At 35.5% G+C, this 12,719-nt stretch overlaps 2 pseudogenes across 1 annotated transcript; one reads left to right on the top strand and one right to left on the bottom strand.

The window, feature by feature from the left end:
• The first annotated feature begins 2,030 nt into the window (after positions 1-2,030).
• LOC146917508 (uncharacterized) lies at positions 2,031-2,632 on the top strand (annotated as a pseudogene).
• A 3,407-nt stretch (positions 2,633-6,039) lies between these two features.
• On the bottom strand, positions 6,040-9,576 carry LOC146917507 (F-box protein SKIP23-like; annotated as a pseudogene). Its single transcript, XR_015015663.1, has 2 exons — positions 8,217-9,576; positions 6,040-6,448 (listed from the first exon to the last, which is right to left on the bottom strand). The product of XR_015015663.1 is annotated as an F-box protein SKIP23-like (transcript).
• Between the last annotated feature and the right edge of the window lie 3,143 nt (positions 9,577-12,719).

Below are 12,719 nucleotides of genomic sequence, written 5' to 3'. Positions count from 1 at the left end.
GTTCTTCTTTTTCTCATCAAGACTCAACACATCAATCCTTACATCATCGTCACCATCACCATCATAGCTATCCACTAGCAACAACTCACATTGAGTCTCCTCCAAGAATTTAACAATGCCACCAATCAATGGCTCAGCCCAAATGAATGCTCAAGTTTGATCCGATCATCATTGTCTGACCGATTTTGTCTACCACACATGGCTGCCCTTTAAAAATGCAAATATATTTGTGGGATTTTGCAACATTGGGGATCCTCGTCCAATAGTCGCCACCACAAAGGAACATTGCCATCTTACCAAATTAAAATAGTCGTGTGTGAAAATATCGTGAAAGTAGAACACGTGTCCGAGATTGATGACGGAGAGTTGGTTGAAGTCGAGCTCTTCGTTATGGAATGGTAACAATTGGTCACGTGAACAAGCAGAGGAGAGTTTGATGATTAGGTATTATGGGTGGTTTGATGAGAAAGATGTTGTGTTTGAAAAGCTTGTAAACGATGCTCTCTGGGTCGGAGAAGGATCGAAGCTTCAAGGTGAAATGGTTGTGAGGTTAGTTTTCACCGTTATTATGTTTTTGGGAGATTAGTTGAAGAAGTTTAGTGTTCACTGAAAACGATAATAATGAAGAAGTGAATGACATATTAAGAAGATTAGCAGCTTTATCCCATTAAAACATAATCACAATAAGAAGCAAGGGAAGTAAGATTAAATGAAATAGGATCCTTAGTAGATTGAATGAAAAAGGAAGGATAGAATCTAAAGAGGAATTAGGGTTAGGATCGACATGAGGGAGGAATGGAAATTTTGAAGAGAATGGGTTGATAAAGTATTTTTATTTGTTTTAGAGGCTAAGTGATAAAGGGTTGTGTGGTACGTATTTGACAAAAATTTGGTCAGTTGATATAGTTTTTGAGAAAAGGAACTATTATATCATTAAATCTAAATCACATTTTTTTATTACAAGCAAATTGACATTAGAAAATTGTTAAACAAAGCTGGAAAGTTAACATTAGCTTCATCTGCGCTCTCATCCATCCCATCTTATTACATGCAGATTTTCTAGCTTCCTCAAAACATTTGTGACATTATTGACCAAACTACTAGAAATTTCATTTGGAGAGATGCTAACAACAAAGGTATCCATTTGATTTGTTGGGAAAAAAACTGCTAGACCCAAGTATCAAGGTGGCCTAGGAATTAGAACAGCCAGAGAAAATAACATGTCTCCTTTGGAAGCTAGTTTGGGATGTGCTCCAATCTTCTAATAGATTATGGGTTGATCTCCAATCCGATAAGTATCATGATGGCACGCGTCTTTTGTATGCTACTGCTCGGCCTAGCGACTCCTCCACTTGGTCTGCCATAATTCATGCTAAAAATTGTCTCAAATCTAGTTTCTCGTGGCGCACAGGGTCAGCTAACTTTTATTTTCGGTACTATCCTTGGAGCACTCCTTGTTACTTAGGAACGCTGGTGCCATACATTGGTATCCATGATATCCATCCATGATATCCATTTATCTGTCAAAATGTGTTAGCCTAAAACAACCCTCATACTTAGGTTCTTTACACTGATCTCCCCCACATAGTGTATGCATATGAAATTCAATGATGCCATAGAAGATAGTTTCATCTGTTTTACCAATAACGATATTGACACCACAAAAAGTGGATATCATTGGCTGATTTCTCATGATACCTCCGCTCATAATCACTCTTGGATTTGGAAACTAAAAAATTCGGAAAATTTGGTTGGCTTGCCATTCTTCGGTCCCTACCTTGTCCTTACTCAACCATAGGAACATCTTCACATCTGCTACTTGTACTAGGTGCGGACTTCATGAGGAGACTTTTCTTCATTGTGTTCGTGACTGCGAATTTTCAAGGAATATTTGGTACCATTTCAACTTTAATCACTCATCTTTCTTTGACTATTTTGTTCCTCATGATTGGCTCAAAGATGGGCTGTTGTGAGCTGATTCCTTTACCTTTGCTGCCATAGTTTGGTGGGCTTGGCGTCACCGAAACATCATGTGTCTTAGTCATGAAAATTGGTCCCTAAACCGCCTCGTCTTCAACATCCAAAGCATGATAGGAACTTTCAAAAATTCCTTCTCTCTCAACCAAAATGGTGATATTGACGAGAGATTCACCAAGTGGAATGACAACAACCACTCATGTGTGATTCTTAATGTTGATGGTAGTTGTCTTGGCTCGGTGGTCTTCTTCGCAATAATGCAGGCAACTACCTCTCTGGATTTTCAGGTTGCATCCATAATTCTTCCGACATTCTCTATGCGGAACTATTTTCTATTTATCAGGGTCTCTTGTTAGCCAAGGAAAAGAACGTTGCTGATCTTGTTTTCTATTCAGACTCATTGCACTATATTAATTTAATTAAAGGGACAACTATGAAATTTCACAGTTATGCAATGTTGATCCAAGACATAAAGGAGTTGTTTGATCTTTTGAACGTCACTATTTGTCACACTTTGAGAGAAGGGAACCAATGTGAGGATTTTATTGCAAAGCTTGGAGCATCCTTGGATATTGACTTATGCCATCATGCATCACCGTCGAAGGGCCTCCAGAGCATTTTAAGGATTGATGCAGCTGGAACTATCTTTCCCTAGATTGTAGTTTGCTTTGTTTCTTTTCTTTTTCATCTGTTGTTCTTATTTAGCTTTGTAACCAAAAAAAAAATCACATTTTTTTAACAAAAATCTAATCATATTTTAGAGATTAATTTTCATGTAAACAAATTTTGCATTGTCTATATGCTGGTTGATTAGAAAATAATAATTATTCAACAGGAGAATGCAAGTCTTTAAGATATTATACAACTTTTGTCTTATAGGATGTTTGATGGACAATAAGGGAGAGATATAGAGAAAAGATGAGGGAGAGAGAATTTTTTTTTTTTTTTTTTTTTGTAAAAATTAAAAAATGTAAGTGATTCGTTATTTTAGACAAACAAAAAGTTGTCTCCTATTTTAACGAGTGGCAAGAATATCAACCTTCTTTTTGTTCGTTCATAATAACAGTTTTAAAATCAAACACAATACAACGTAACTGACTTAAGTTGCTATATAAAGTGTTTTGGTTGTTGGTTGTGGGGGTTAGTCGTTGTCGTTAGTTTTATGACTTGGGTTTTAAATCATCTGTTTATCCTGCTGTCATTGAGGTTTTTTGCTGGGTCTCTTGGATTATTTGCGGATTAGGTGCGGTTATGCGAGTTTACCTAATTTGCAGTCTTTGGTGTTTGCTGCATGGGATTGTCCTGTTCGTTTTTTTTTTTTTTGTCTTTTTTCTTTCTGTTTTTGAATAAAACAACAGTTGTGATAGTTTTGTTAATGAAAAGTGAGTGACACATAACGTCGAACACGTAGAAGAATGAAATGAAAATTACCATAAGTGACATCTTCAAAGGAAGAGAAAGCATCTTTAAGGGATTTTTCATTCACAAACCATTATAGGCCTCCTACGAAGAGCCTGTTAGAAGAAGCTGATGATGATGATGATTGTGAAGAAGAGGTGAAAAATCTCCATTGAGAATAAGAAGAAGGATGTAGCTTCTGCTGCTTTGAGAACAACGATATCAATCTAGATCCTCTCATCACCGTTAGTATTAAAATGAAATTAATAAGTCCCACATCGATCGACTAAAAAACTATGTCAGTCTTTATATACGGATAGTGACAAGTGGAGAGCACCGGGTTTAGTAACGTAAACCTATGACCCAAGTGGGGGTATTAAAATGAAGGGAAATATCAAAGTATGATCAAGGTTGAGTTGCTCAAGGGCAATTTTTCAAGGGAAGCACCCTGAGATTGGTGTACGAACGAGTTCGAACACCAATCCTTGAGATTGGTGTACGAACTCTCGGACACCAATCTCAGGGTCATTGCTGTCTTAACAGAGCAGCGGCTCTTGTTACAATTGTTCCCTCTCAGGTGCTCAGCCCATACTCGGCTACTAAACCCTCAATTTTTTTGAGAACGCTATAGAAATCTTAGCCACTCAAGTGTATATGATTTTATAAAAAGTAATTTTATTAGTAGGCATTATAAATTATGTTAAACATAATTTATTATATGATGATTTTTGCTTTTAAGGGATGATGATTTTTATTTTTATTTTTATTTTTTATTTTTATTTTGTTTTGGGATAATGATTTTTTATTAAGTGACACTAATTAAACTAAATACCCCATTTTATTGTCAATTATGTGTGTGTGTTCTTTCTAAAAGATTGTACATGCTGATATATGATTAGATAATGGTTGGATAAAAAACATAGTTAATTATATTTTTTTGAATTAAAAGATAATACATTGTCGACGGTATATATTTGTTATACCATAAATGTTATTAAAAAATGTTTATATGATTAAGATAAAGAATAAAAAGCATACTTTTCTTATTTTTAGAAGAAAAAAAAAACAAGTAATATGATATAACTTCAAAAGTATAATAGAAAAGTCTCAAACTAACAAACTACAATAACTAATCAAGATTTTTTATTTTTTTTTATTATGATAGAACTTGATCCCATTTGTTTTACACTTGCAACGATGTGATTAGATCCATATGATGTAAATGAAGCTTGTGTAGAATTAATGCAACAAAATTTGTTGAGTGACACATTTGATAATGTTTCAAATTTGCATATCAAAGACTCGTGTATCGCAAACTATGCAAGTGGCGTGTATTTGAGATTGCTTCTGATTCATCTGAGTGCTACTACTACTTCAAAATGTTTTTGATTTTGTGATTCTATTAATTTTTTATGTAATAGAAGAGATTTTATCTGAGTTGTAATAAACTTTGCAAGTGGCGTGTATTTGTTATGCAAATTGGATAAACTATAATTACGAGATCCAATTTTTTCCGAGGGACCATTACACCTCTAGAGTTTGATTGCTTTGCTATTTGCAATATTAAAACCGTCCATATTTATTGAAGAATATGTCACAATGGATAATTAAGCATCTTTCTTTCTAAGCTCTACAATAATCATCTTTATTTTTCTACAACAACCCCTACGCTGAAAGACATAAACCTGCCCCAAAAACACAAGAGCTAAACCAAAGCAACCTCATACAACAATCCTTTAGCAATACGTGCCGCAGGAAGGAGCTTCTCTGCAAAGTCTAAATCCGCAGCCACACCTCTTAAAGAATTGCCCGACACAACGGAAAAAAACCAAAACAATCTATGCAAAATAATCACATAAGCGGAAAAATCCACTCAATGTAATTAAACCCTCACATTACTTGAAAATCTTTGTTAATAGTATTTTATAAACCCTCACATTGTCTATCCATCAAAACACCTTTTATAAATAACAAAACTATAAGGGCTCACACAAAATATAAAGAAAACAATACATTGTAGGGTTTATGGGAGAAGACTTTGTATCACATTTATGATAGAAGACTTCGGGTTTAGGACTTAAGGTAGAAATATTTATCCGTAGACATAGTAAATACATCATGTTGAATTTAACTCTTCAAAATTCAATACTTGATAAAATAAGAAAATCTAAATTTTAAATAAAAATTTAGAAGAACAAGATTCCTAATTTCGTACATCTTACAACCATCCCTAATTGATTAAGATAGCATAAGAGTGGCTCATTATCATCATTCCTTTAATCTTAGGGTTTTATATTTTCTACTTATAACAAAAAGTGATTCTTAAAACAAAGCATTCAATGTATCAAAGTTCCAAAAACATGATTGAGGCGCAAAGGTTCAGCGATACGAGCGTTTATGCGCTGTGCATAGGCTCGATTATCGGTAAAGAAAGGCATACAAGGAACTATCTCGCTCACCTACAAACCCATGTTACACTTTTATTTGATTCTAGTTAAGGAATATACACTAGAAGTACCTCACTGCATATAATCATGGAATACTGGCACTTCTCGATAAAAACACAAAACTACCGTTGATATCAGCAGGTAAATTTAAAGTTTGTAGAAATGATTACAGCAAAGCAATCAACACAGAAACCAGCTTGTTTCTCTGAATTGCAAATTATAACAGTATGAAATCATTTATTATTCACCATCAAAAACCAAAAACATTTTTCTAATCAATGACAGCCAAGACATGTACTATTCTTAAAACATCATTCAACGGAAAGAGGTTGCATCAAAGCTAGCAATCTAAATTCTTTACTATTCTTTACATCAACAAAGACTACAATACACATGTTATGTGAAATATGCAAAAGAAAAGGAAGCTAGAACATAACCCTATTATACAAGCAGCTGGTAGCAGATGTTGGGCAAATGAATGAGGAATAGCGCTCTAACGAGGAAATTTTCACCAGATGTTGCTGAAGTTTACATTGCCAGAGATTGAACAATGACTCATCATCAGACGGCACTTTTGGGGCAAAGCAGCTGAAAACAAATACAAACTAAGTTTGTGTAACCTATTTCTGCCAAAACAAATAGACATAATAAATATTAATTCTTCAAGATATATAGAAAAACATAAACTTGATGCATGGTCAAAAAACATCAAGGATGAAACAGAATATCGAATCAATTCATTTTATACTTTTTTTCTGCTTGAAGGCAGACTTGTGCTCCGACTATTCCTTGGCCGGTTGAGTATATTCCCCCATGAAATCCAACCTTTTTTCGGAGTTGGCAGGGCCGCTATAATGACACTGTCAACCGAAAAGGATGGATTGCATGGGGGAATAAATCCAACTGGGTAAAGAATGGTCGGAACTCAACTTGAGACGAAATGAAAAGTAGAGAGGAAAGCAGCTATTACTGCAATGTGCTTTCAGAAATCAGACCCATATCTTATATATACATGTAAAAGAAAGCTCCTACTTAATTCGTAAAAGAAATCTCCTACTTAAGTGGAAAATTGAAACTGTAAATGCAGGTTATTAGGATTGACCGGGTAATATCAAATAAATAGCAACAAATTTTGACCGGGCATCAAGGACGTTTTTTTTAAGGATCAGGGCAACAAGGGCATAAAATCGTTCATCAAGTAATTTAATAAATAAGAGATTTACCTAAAAAAAAGTAATTATAAATAATTAATAATAACAGTAATATTAATTTCCCTCAACAAAAAAACAGTAATATTAATTCTTTAAAATATATAAAATTGCTTATAACTTTAAAATAAATTGTAACATAGAAAATCGAACATTAAAAAAAAAAACATGGATTGTACACAGTACCATAAGAAATCAAGAAAAATTACACTTAAAAAGATAGCAAAAGGTTCCTGTCATTACTAAAGTCACTTGGAAAGTTTTAAAAGTGATACTTAAAACAAAGCATTCAAACCCCTCCCCCCAAACAAAACATTTCAATTTCCATCTGAAGTTTATAAGGAACAAGGCATTGGTGTCAATATAAATTTATTTTATTTTAATAATAACAAACTGAAGTTTTCATAAAAACACATCATTAAGCAATCTATTGAAAAGTTATACATCTTCTATGACATGAAAGAACACACAAGACAGTAGATGAGCACAAACGTATCGATGATAAAAGCGGCTTCTAATCTTCCACTCCCTCCATCTTCATTAGTGCATGGAATTGAAGTTTTAAAAGAGAAGTACCTCATCAAACAAATGAGCTCCTGGATTGACTTTCAATCATTTGCGAATTCTACAACATTAAGGCATCTTAATGTTGCAGAGCAAATGTTAGAAGAGTCATCAGTTTCAAATTTAAACAGTAAAGACTATTTCAATTTCAAGCTAAATTCTACCGAAAATAATATTGCAGAGCAATGTGGAAACTGATTTTAGCTATACTCTATATTAAACTTGCAAAGACAGTAAAACATTTACTATCAGTTTTGTTGATGGCAGGATATTGCATAAGGTCAGACATATACTAAACCATCAAACTATGCTTAAATATGCTTTTCGTCCCTGTAAATATGGTCAATTTTGGTTTTCGTCCGCATGTTAAAGCAATAACATATTAGCTAGTTAGTAAACCTCTTCTAAATTCCAACAAATGAACAATATCGAAGATGAAAAAGTTAAATGAAGTACTGATACCAATTTCAACTTATACAAGAAGGTATTAGTTATCAAATCTCGTAGTCAAAATGTAAGATGATTTAAATTACTATCCAATGTAACAAAAGAAACTAATCACAATAATGCAGTATCAATAACTATCACATTGGAAAATTTCAATGCAAGCAAGATAACATACTCTTTTACAAATGCAGCCTGTTGATCCACTCCGGAGGTGGCCAGAACAACTTCAAATAATCGGGATAACCAGACAAAAGTGAAACCCGACCTTGGTCCAATTGAAAAACACACATTTTACACCCCGACACTTTACCGTTAACATATATCACTAAATTCCCATTAACAAAACCCAAATCTGATGCAGATGCAGAGAACGAACAACCTTCCCCCAAAAACAAAACTCTATCCCCTAAATTTTCCAACTTCACCCACTTCTTCTCTTTCTCATCAAGCCTAAACACATCAATCCTTACATCATCGTCACCATCACTATCATAGCTATCCACTAGGAACAATTCACATTCACTCTCCACCAAGAATTTAACATCGCCACCAATGAATGGCTCAGCCACCAAATGAACATTGAAGTCTGATCCGATCATCATTGCCCGACCGGTCATGTCTACCACACATGGCCGGCCTTTAAAAATGCCCTTTAAAAATGCAAATATCTTCATGGGATGTTGCCACATTGGGGATCTTCGTCCAATAAACGTGCTCACAACGGAACATTCTTGTCTCCCCAGAGTAGTCAACTGTGACAATATCGGCAGGTTTTTGCTCCTGACACGTGGCAACAATGACCTTTTCAGAATACACATCACTCCATGGACGAAAAAGTACTCTGTCTTGAATGTAGAACATGTGTCCGAGATTGATGACGGAGAGTTGGTTGAAGTCGAGTACTTCATTATGGAATAGTAACTGTTCGTCACGTAAAAGAGGGTGCCAGAGACGAGTTTTTCTGCTTAGGTTTTGATCAATTCTGATCAACCAAGGGCGGAGGAGAGTTTGATGGTTAGGCATTCTGGGTGGTTTGATGAGAAAGATGCTGTGTTTGGAAAGCTTGCGGACGATTTTTTCTGAGTCAGAGAAGGGTCGAAGCTTCAAGGGGAAATGGCTGTGAGGGTAGTTTGGAATGGAAGATCGCCACGAAGAACAGACAGAACGAAAACGAATCAGGTAGATTTCACTGTTGTTGAGTTTTTTGGATATTAGTTGCAGAAGTTCACTTGGAAGTTCTGACCAATCTGCCATGGCTGAAAATGATTAGCTGCTTTATCCCATAAAAACAGAATCACAACAAAGAAACAAGGGAAGCAAGAGAAGTAAAGGATCCGTAGTAGATTGAATGAAATAGGAATCAGATAACCTACAAAGGAATTAGGGTTAGGGTTAGGGTTGAGATTGTCGCGAGAGCAGAATAGTAAATTTGGATTGAGAATGGGTTGATAAAGAAGTATGAAATGGTGAATGATAGAAACAAATTTAATTATGAATTTGTTGATGTTCGGGGTTTGTAGGATGAAGAACCCGTTGTTTGTATATTGAAGTGATAAAGGTATTTTTTGGAGACATAGTGATACGGTTTTTTTTTTTTAGGAGAAAAACAAAAAGGCTTTTTTTGAAATAAAAATAAAAAAAGAGAGACTTTTTTTTGAAGGAAAAAAAAAGAGAGAGACTTTTTTTTTTTGTGGCTTTCGCACCGGTTTCCGACCCACCAAAGGTGGGCGACTAATCTGGCTCATGCTTAGAGGCATGCGCACTGGCCAAGCATTGTTCCCCCCTGGAATCGAACCCGGTATTTCCCGGGTACGTCCTTGGAAGGGCTCATGCTTAGAGGCATGCGCACTGGCCAAGCATTGTTCCCCCTTGGAATCGAACCCGGTATTCCCCGGGTACGTCCTTGGAAGGAGCTCCTTGCCACTGGAGCCCAAGCAACTTGGTTTAAAGAGAGAGACTTAGTGTTAGGGTTGTGTGGTATTTGACAAAAATCTGGTCGGTCGAAATCTTTTAAGAAAAATCATTTTTTTTAAATAATTAAACAAGATGAACAAGAGACGAACATAAACGACATAACAAAGGGCGCGTTATATAAGCGGAACACTCAAAGAACAATTTTTGCATTGTTTGATTCGGGAAAAAAATTATTGAATAGAATAGCACAAGTCTTTATCATACAACTTTTTTCTTGTAGGATTTGTTTTTGACAAAGATATAACGATATTCATTCAAATTGATGGAGTACATTATTTAACACAATGCTGCACTCAGACGATGAAATCAAAAAGAAGGAGAAAAACCTAGATCTATGAAAATCACTTATTTAGATTGAAATAAAGAGAAAAAGACGAAGAGGGGTGATTTCAAGTAAAATATTGACCCAAAACCACTCGAATGAATAAAATAGGAGAGATAAACTAGAGAGAAAAAACTAGGGTTTTCTTTTTGTAGAAGGAGGATCTAGACAAAGAAAACTTAACAAAAATATTCAAGTACTTTTGCCTCGTAATATGTTTGATGGACAATGAGGAAGAGATAGAGTGCGAAGAGACGAGGGAGAGAGAATATTTTGAGTAGAGAATGAAAAATGAAAGTAATTGGTTATTTTAAAATGACATAAAGTTTTCTCCTAATTTAATGAGTGACAAGAATTTCAACTTCAATTTTGTTCATTCATAAGAAAAATTTGAAAATCAAAGATCAAAAACAAAAATGCTGAGATGCAATGGCACCAGTTTCTTTTAGCTTAATCAATGTGCAGTTTTGGGCATGCAATAAAGTTAAACATATGTTATATCAATAGAAAAGTCTGAAACTAAGAAACGACAATAAATACCTTGATTATTTTTAATCGACGTATTCATTGGCTGTTTTGGGAGAAATTGTTTATGCACAAAATTCAGGGGGGGCATGGGTTTTATGGATTTATCGGCATTCAATCTCGCCATTCTTGGTAAACATGGATGGAAGCTACAAATTGAACCCAATTCTCTCATATCTCGTCTCTTTAAAGCAAGGTGCTTCCCCTCATGTAATTGTCTCTTTAAATCAAGGTACTTCCCCTCATGTAATTGTCTCTTTAAATCAAGGTACTTCCCCTCATGTAATTATCTTACGGCTAAGTCGGATCACAATCCGAGTTATGTGTGGCGCAATATCTCTGAGCTCGTTTCAGTCTCTGGAGGTGTACGTTGGTGTATAGGTACATGCTCTTCTATTCCAATTCTTAATGAAATGTGGATTCAAAATGGTAGATGCATTGATAGTAATATGCCTGGCACCTTTATGTTTAAAAAGTTCACGAATAATAGGTTTATCTATGTAGCGCATAAAAGGTGATGCGGAGCTGATTTTTCAAGTTTTTTGAGAGGATATCGCAAATAAAATTATAAATACACCGCTGATCCCTCAAGTATTGGAGGATTGTTTGGTTTCGAAAGCAGAGAAGAATTACATTCATTCGGTAAAGAGCACTTACAAGCTTTGTGTGGAGGAACATCCAAGTTATTGGTCGGGTATATGGAAGCTGAAGGTACCACCAAAAATCAATAATTTAGTATGGTGCATGTGCCGTGGTTGTTTGTCAACGAGGGTCCGGTTGCAAGATAAAGGTGTGGAATTACCTGTAAATTGCGTTAGTTGGAACGATGAAGCGGATGATTTAGAACATGTCTTTTTTCACTATCCTTTTGCTGTTCAAGCATGGTGGCTGACCGTTTTATGGGATGAAGTATCTATTGTGATTCAGAATAGCATTACCGCAGACAAAGCTATATTTGTGTACTCTATAAACTGTAGGTCTACCTTCAATAGAGAATGGTTGTTGTTTTATGGAGTCTTTGGAAGCATCACAATCTTAAACTTTGGCAAAACGAACATGAGCTTTGTGTTCATGTTGTTGATCGTGCACGACACCTAATGGATGAATGGCTGGCAGCACATACTCCTTTATGCTAGGCACCTACGAAGCAAGGTCAGAAACAAGTGGGAGTAAATCCTCAACATGCTTTCCTACCACAAGCTCAACACACGATTCAAGCGATAGCAGTTTCCTTTTTGTGGCAGAAACCACAACCAGGTAGGATGAAGTGTAATATAAATGCTTCCTTTTCATCTTTATGGAATCGTACTGGCATTAGATTTTGTTTATTGTGCTTCAATGGTTAACAAGTGATGCTTTCAGGTCTATTTGTCATGATGTAACGGAGATTGGCCAAGTCATTACAGCACGTCACAATCTCTTTTCCTCTTATTTTACAAACTCTGGGGTAGAGTTTAATGGGCGACAAGCAAATGTGGCTGCACATGTTCTTGCAAGAGAAGCCACTTTGTCAGCTAGTTCCACAATTTATTTTGATGACCCGATTGTATTGGACACTATTATCATCAATGAAATACTATACGCATCTTTCTCCGGAAAACACTACAATAACTAGTCAAGATTTAGCTATTGGTGCTTCAGTGGCATAGGTATTTCCACAAACTCGCCACTGTCTATGCTTATGCACAATAGTAAGATGTTTCTAGAAAAGCCTGCACATATATATCACAAAAATTCAACAGTCAAGCGTGAGCTAAAGAGATGTGTTCGTGAATCACCAACTATCCATGATTTTGAAGGATGATTGGAAGCGAGTAATGAATATGTTCAATTTACAAGAAAATGAATGGCGTCAAC

Source organism: Medicago sativa, chromosome 6 (genome assembly GCF_051527215.1).
Source record: "Medicago sativa cultivar Bolivia chromosome 6, Bolivia_mono, whole genome shotgun sequence".
Classification (NCBI taxonomy): Eukaryota; Viridiplantae; Streptophyta; class Magnoliopsida; order Fabales; family Fabaceae; genus Medicago; species Medicago sativa.
This window is presented reverse-complemented; position numbering and strand designations above follow the sequence as displayed.